Source organism: Perca flavescens, chromosome 11 (assembly GCF_004354835.1).
Source record: "Perca flavescens isolate YP-PL-M2 chromosome 11, PFLA_1.0, whole genome shotgun sequence".
Taxonomy (NCBI): domain Eukaryota; kingdom Metazoa; phylum Chordata; class Actinopteri; order Perciformes; family Percidae; genus Perca; species Perca flavescens.
The window spans coordinates 20,189,716-20,197,965 of NC_041341.1; positions in this window are offsets into that span (position 1 = coordinate 20,189,716).

The window sequence follows — 8,250 nt, forward strand, 5'->3', positions numbered from 1 at the left end:
TATTGTCTGGGCACTCCAGAGATGGAACAGATGGGGACCTGCTCCTGTTGTTGGGCCAACAGGACACTTGAACAGGCAGATTGCACATTTACATTTACGCCTCAGAACTGAAGACATTACGAGCCAGCAGTTTATACAGCGTAACATGCATCATTTCATCCAACATATAGTCTAGGGGAGCAGATACACATAGCTGATGGTGCATATAGGTTTTCAATGCAGACATTAAACAAATCAAAATTAGAATGGTTGTATAAGAAATGTGATATTAAGCATTACCTGCAAACTCAAAATGATCTATATAAAATCAGTTGTTCTATCAGGGGACAGACAAGAGGCAGGGGAGACACAAACACAAACAATTGCCAGTGTCATTCCTGGGGGCACAAATGTATTCAGATTATGCCTGGTGGTCAGAGTGCATCCCAAAATCCTCTAGTTTGATTTTATCCCATCTATCATTATTCTCTTTGGCAAACACAATGCCATTGGTTCCCAGAAGAATTATAGGGCAGCACTGCAGAAGACAAACAATTTACTGGCACTTTGCCTCACTGAACAGCACTGTCAGCCTGCCAGGAACCATCCATTTTAAACAATACATGTTTTAGTCACCAAGCTGCACATTTCTTGGACACAATAACTCACAGCATTCATAGAACCATTGAAGCTAAGCCAACTACTTAAAATAATAGAAGCTATTCAAACACTGAAAATGTGTACTCTCATGACACAGATTCCATGTTATGCTTAATGCATTTAAGATGAACAAATATTACATCTTTAAATGAGCAGACAGGGTGTACTGGAAATATACCATCACCTTCCACACCTCTATATCGTGCTCTAAACTAACTCACCTTTAAAGAGGGAAAGCAGATAAGATTCTTCTTGGCAGGCTTTTCTGCATTAACTCCCTCTTCTACCAGAGTGTATACCAGAGTGTAAATTAAGAGGGGAGCTAGTGCAGGAAGCAGGAATGTGGGCCTGAGGCAGAGCCGAGCCGAGCAGCGGCGATGCTCCAGGGGAGACGGAGGCCACATTATGCTGCAGCAGGGCCAGAGAGCTCAGTGACAGCCCTGAGCCCTCGGCGGACACTCCAGGACCACTGCCACCGTATTCTCAGGACATTTACATTATTCAAAGATAAATGCATTGTCAATTTTATGTCTCCCAACACTAGATATGTGTGCCGCTTCACTCCTCCCGCAGCCAAAGGTGGGCTCACCTCTGGCCGCTGCAAGACACACTACAAATGAAATCAAATGTCTTTCTCAACGGTGCAGAATTACTTAACCCTGCATGCTGCCACTGTGCTCTTGTATTTTAGATTGTGATGCAGAGGGCTGTAGGTAAGGAGAACAATAGAGGGAAGAAATGTGTCTTTGCATTTTGGTAGCTTTAAAATGTAAGATACACCTTGTTGCGTATAGCACACTGAGATTTAACACTTAGAATGAGGATGGTAAGGGGGATAGGACCAAGAGGAAACTGTTCCTGTATGTTATTCTTACATAGTGGAACACTTCATCTTGTCAAAGCAAGACATTTTGATACCAAGAGTTAAGTCGCATTAGCTTGGGTGAATGGGAGGCTTGAGAAGGTGCACTTTATTAAAACAAAATAGCCTATAATTTCACATATTCGTGGCTAATATACTCAATTCTAACCCAATATACTTTAAAGAAAATGAACTCTATCTTCTCTATATGCTACTCAACTGTCTACCATTTGAAATTTGAAACTCAGAAGAGCTGTGTTAGGAAAACTGAATGGTTTGAGAGAGTAAGTAAATATTGATTGTGGATTTAAATTTGTATCAAGTTGTAAAACTATGCAAAATATGTCAAATTTGATTGAAATGTCACAGTCGGCCTGCTGAAAAAGTTAAAGCCAAAGATGAGTTGTGGTACAAGTTACCTTTTCAGATTTAGATACTGTGTCACACTTAACAGTTCTAATCTGTAATGTGTGCTCAACCCAAAACAAAGCCAAAATTGGTCATTTTTGCTCTGACAGTTCAATGATACGGCTAGTGATATTCTGTATATTTATTACTGTCAACAAATCCAACTAAAAGAGCAAAACCAACAACTAATTGAATCTTCTAATGAGTTGTCCCTTTGTGCCTGATGTATCTTATTCCTCAGTTGTGGTCCAAAACTATTAAAAACACATCAGCGAGGCACACTGTTGCTCTGGTGACCATAGGCACTGTTGTTTATTTTGTTGCACATAGGTGCTACTGCTAATACTTACTCAAGCAAATGTGTATTAATCCGCCTCTGCAAATAGTCCCCAACAAATGTTCTGTTTACTCCTGTTTGAATAACATTTGATAAAGCATACAGTGCCCAGCTGTTTTAGGACAGGATTTTGTCATGGGTATTTAATATTTCAGATATACAGTAACTTCTCTACATTGCATTTTCACACAGTTAACCATCCTGTGTGTCAGACTGATAGAGATCTACCTTCCATCCTCAGCAGAGGTAAGACCTCCAAAGAAGCAGGATCCAGTTTCTGTCCACTGTGAAGGAAAAGTTACACCAGACAGACTGTGGAATTGATGTTGAAACTTCCTGGATTAATTGTTAACTTTAATACTAAAACTTATGAATATACTTATTCATTCAACAATCCATCTCTCATATCTAAAAGTCACAGACTATTTTACTGAAATAATGTGTCTGGGATTACAAATGAAAACCACACAGGATCATTCTTTATCCAGCAGACAGGTTAAATTCCAAACCCTGTTACTGTAATAGGCACACTTGTAGCTTGCCATGAATTAGAACTCTAATTATATTAGGTACTATTTTAAACAAAATAACACATTTCTTATGATCCATAGGTGTAATTTATAGCAAAGCCAGGTTCATTTTCCTGGGCAATCAATTTTGTGGTGTAGCAGAAGACTAATATAATTATGTAAAGCGCTGAGAGCTGAGTATCGCAGTCAGCACAGAAGGGTTTTTCGAAGATAAATGAAGATGCAATTTATTCACTCATAATTTCATACAGAAAATGGCGTGAAAGAAATCCATATGAGCATCAGAAAAGGGTAGAGGCACTAATACTTTTTGATATAGACTACCAGAGCATTGTAGTCAAGACTTGGGTAATGTATGAGTTACTTCAGGTTTCCTCACATCAGTGAGCTATCTTTCACACGAGGAAGGAGGAGAAGAGCCTTTTGGCCAAGCCCTCTAAATCATACCCAGAGGAGCGAGTCATTTATTTTAGTTACAATTATATCAATATCACTAACACATAAGAGCTGCGATAAATCCACGCACATCAGTTTCTGTGACAACATGCATGATCAATGTAGGGAGGTTCCTCAGCTACAGTTATTTTAAGCAGTTGTAGTGTTTGATGAATCAGCAAGCCTATGTGCTCAACTCAAAGATCAACGTATTAAGGAATAAGATTCAGATTTTCAGTCTCTAATCAATGCTCATCTTTCTTTGTGTTTCCTCCTTATATTTTGCATGCACAAACCCATAACCCTGCTGTTATGGCATACGGAGTGTGCAAAACAAAGGACCACCTACACTTCACTGGAAATCCATTTCCGTCAGCTGCAGAGGCCAGTTACAGGAGAGTGGGAGCTGGCAGGGTAAAAAAATCATTTTTAAGCTTTGTAGGTGCTTGAGATGTAGAGCTTGCAAAATGGGAAGCAACCCTACCTCAGCCCTATCAGTCAGTTGTTCCTCAGTGGATATAGTCCAATATTTAACTAAATATTTAGTGATGATTTTATTTTTGCTCTGTGTATGTGGACAGACTTTTACCATTCAATATGCCCTCTTTAGAAGGACAGATGTAGCCCCCTGCAACCAATACACAAATAATGAGTATTCACATGACTGTGAGGTATATGGGGATGTACAGTCCGTTTCCTTTCAGAAGGCTTTATGATTTGACAAACAACACAGAACTGAATGTGTGCCTCCTCTGCTCATTCACCTACACACTGTGCGGTGAATCCTTAATGACAGCAGAGGCCAGAGGACAGGAAGGACTTCTGACAATGCTGTTCTCTAACATTCACATCCTCTGTCAGTATTTACAGAGGGTCAGGGTGTGTGATAGAGATACAGATCCTTCCTCCTCGTGTCTGATACCAAAGAATTACTGAACATCAACACAAATGAGGAAACAAATGAAATCCTGTCAGTTTAATGGACTGAGACAAAAATGAGGGTGTAGAACCCTTTATATCAAATCTGCACTGTGTGTGTGGACTACTGTGAGGAAAAAGATGGCATCTTCTTTACAAATTAAAACAAAAAGGCTCTTTTTGCTCTCCTGTAATATGAAGGAATATTGCAAATGAGTGAACGAGCATCACATGAAAAACACAATGACAAGGCAAATTAAATCCTTTATTTGAAGAAAAGAAAATGGGTCATTTAGATATCAATACATTCTCTTTTATCATTAAATTAAGTCACTGGCAATTTCATTACAATTCATTTGTTGCAACTTTTACATCACACAATGGCATAATACTAGAAGGAATAATGTAGCAATTACATTAAACACAAAAATAGTTATTGAGTTTATATTTAAAATAGTTCGGACTGGAAGAGACAAGTATGCCAATAAATAAACGAACACAGGTCCACAGCAATAATCTATCAACTTTCCCAGCATCATAAAAGTTATTTTAAAGCAAATTAACTGTATCCTGCAAAAAGGCATTTAAAGCTGTATGTTGTGTATTAACTGTTCTGACCGGAGATACTAACATTAAAGTCAACAACACCACTAACTCCTGCACTTTACAGTAACTTTCTTAAAACCATCACAGTTGGAGCTTTTCATCACAGTTTAAGAGACAGCAGCAGAGGTGACCAATACTATAAACTATTGCTCCATTACAGAACATAATTATGAGTTGAGGGATGCTGTGATAAAACCAAAGCAGACCTTCAGGGCCCCTTTTCTTTCACGTCCTCTCTCCACGCCTTTCTTTAGGTCTGAAACAAACTACGGACCAGTCCTTCTAGTTTGTGGCAGATTATGTTGAGATGAGAGTCCTTTCTCTGTCCACTTCCGTCAACTGCTTTGTTGTGAAATTCAGTCTTGGTCCGGTGATAATCCACGTTAACTTCGTTCGATATAGGACGCGTTTAATAAAAGTGAAAGAACGAAACATTTTCTTAATCATGTTAATTTCTTCTGCGACGTTTTCACAACTCCTACTCCCTCTTGTCTCTCGAGCCAGGCTGCGCGTGTAAAAAAAAATAAAAGCCCTCTTATGGGATGGAGATGAATGCTGCTCACTTGCACAGAGGAATCATCGCGATATGTTCTGTGCACACCAACTTTCTTCTAGGTCTGATTAAAGAACAAGTGTTGGTGCAGTGGAACTGGAATATTTCTTCCGGCACCCAATTCATTAATTATAAGAAACAGCTGTGACTGCACCTCTTTTGTTCTACAAGCATACAAAAAATAGCCTACCTATGGTTTAATTAAATAACCGTCTGTCTCCAGTTAAGATAGCCTGTATATAGATGAGCCACGGCTGCTAACACCCCTTGTTCTCATTAATAGTTAGCCTACGGTAGGGCTACTTCCCCATATGTAAATATTACCCTCCACTGAGCAGGCGTGGTCTGCTCTGTTTTTATCCAATCAGGAACACAAAATGCCCAACTGCACTGCCTACTCAAACAAAGATTTTGTTGCTTCACTGTTTTATTGTTATGATTCAATTAATAAATTGCAAATCAAAATGTAAGCATAACCTAAAACAAATGCATATTGCCAGCCACATCTTATTCCGTTTACATGCAAAACGTTTCAGACTCATTTATAGCAACAAAAGTACTCTGTAAAGTAAAAATTTTTCATAGCCCATAGTTTTTTAACCAGACCCCACTTTACATAATCTTTTCTTGCAGAGCAGCTCTAATCAAAGGAACTATGCTGCTGCTATTTCCAAATTGCGTGAAACTTCCTTTTGGCATGCCACATTGTTGAATTTGATCTCATCACCATGTCCAATCAGAGTAGGCCTAAGGGGCGTGATGGCAAGGATAACATCTGAAACTCAATTTGCTCCATTTGGTGCTACAGCAGTGATATTTGGACTTTTATATTTCCTAGTTTGATTCCATGGTAACCTAACCTATATTTTCGCCATTAGGTTTAAGAGTTTATAAGTGAAAAAATTATGTTATATTTTCCTATTTAAAATTTAAATAGATCTGGTATAGCCTACCAGAAATATTTTATTCTATGAAATACTTTAACGTTTTCCAATGCATTTTCATTTGAATCAATTGATTTTTAATGCAAAATAATGCAGATAACAGCAAATATTTTTTTGATTACATACAATTATTTTATTAGCCTAACATTCATCTTGTTTTGTGGGTGGGTCGTTCAGTTTTCCAAAGTTATTTAATGAAGATCATAGGGTCTCAATAAATGACCAGTGTGGTGCAGAAAGCCGCAGTGGGGGAGAAGAAAGAAGGAAGAGCTCACCCAGGGTTAAAATGGCCGCCATCCACTGAATACTGAGGTGATTTGTTGCCTATTGTATTAGCGCATAGCCACAATCCAGGAATACATTAATTATGAAATAAGATGAAATCAATATAAAAGCTATGTTATTAAATAATTCAGGTGCCAAGTCAGATTCAGTTAACTGGCTGAAAGTTTTCGGGACACTGTGACTGTGGGACTTGTACGGATTTAAAGTCATGATGATGATTTCATTTGCCTTAATGCGCTCTTAAATCCAAAGATGTATCATCTCAGAATATGTGAACAAAGTAGGGATGTTGTTTTTTTTAACTCTCCCCCAACATTAAAGATTGAGGCTGCTCGGTTTGAAATGTGTTACTTGGATTTGGAATGCAAATGCTTTGTTCAGGAGGAGGAGGGATCAGCGAGGAGTCTGAAAGCGACGAGTTTTTGATTAATGAGGTTTGAAATGGCTCTCCAGGAGCAATAAAGGATGAACTGCTCTCTCTCTCTCTCTCTCTCTCTCTCACACACACGCGCGCGCGCGCGCGAACAAATACACGCACATTCATCGTTGCATCATTTCCAATGTCAAAGCAAGTTTTTTCTTCTTTTGCTTGTGTTGTCACCAATCTCTTCTCCCTTACCCATCAGTATATGGACATATTTCTATACTTCCACTTTATCCAGTTTATGAATCATTATTTTAAAGATGTGTACTAATAAATTAGACAGCCAGTGAGCTTTGCTCTAAATAGAGCTTATACTCTTGTCCCAGCAGATAGGAAGGTAATGACGTGGCCAAGTCTAAAAAATTATAAGTGACATGTGGAAGATGCAATAAGCCCATACACTCACTTCCTTCAAACCAATGAAACATCAATAATCTCCAGAGCCTTTTATCCTCCAAATGCATTGGAAGCATAGAGCCGTCTGATGAGTTTTAGATATCCTGGTGTCTAATTATTGATTGTCTCTCCCTGTTTGGACTGTGCAGTAGAGCTGTGGAGTCAATAAGCCTCTACTGTTACCTGACAGTGTCACTGGGAGGAATTAAAATCATCAGAAACAGTGGGTGACCACTGCTGCAGGGTGTTTTACAAAATCAACAAAATGCAATAAAAAATACAAGTTTGAGCACTTTATTTACAAAATGTTAAACACAATAAAATATAACATTTCAATATCATTAAGGTTTCATAAATTTATGGATATCCAACTAAATGAATAACAATGGAAGACAAATAAAAAATAGTAATGGACTACACGAAATGACATGCTGGTGTATAATATTTCATACTTCGATAGTCTACGTTTTGCTTTAGGTTTGAGACAAGATTAATCATGGACATATAGTGGTGTTTATACACTATCAAATGCCCCATTTATCCCAGATTTACAATTAGAAATGCTCTTTTTTAACAATACACTGCGAGTCATCGCATTTTTCAAACCCTGTTTTGCCAACACTTCCAAGTGCACTGATCTGTCCAATCTTACAAAAAAATCCACATTTAGAAATACTCGCATATAAACGATAAATAAGGTGCAATACAAAATTACTTAAATAATAAATAGGCTATATGCTAGTACGAAAGATTAAGCAAAATAATACAAAATAAATAAATAGGATGCCCGTGAGGAGAATGAGATCCTACAAAACAGACGAAAATGTCCCTAATGGTCCTTCTCTCTAAAGAGCTTCTACTCGTGATCTACAAGACTTACCTTCAAGTAACGGCATGAAATATTCAGTCAAAA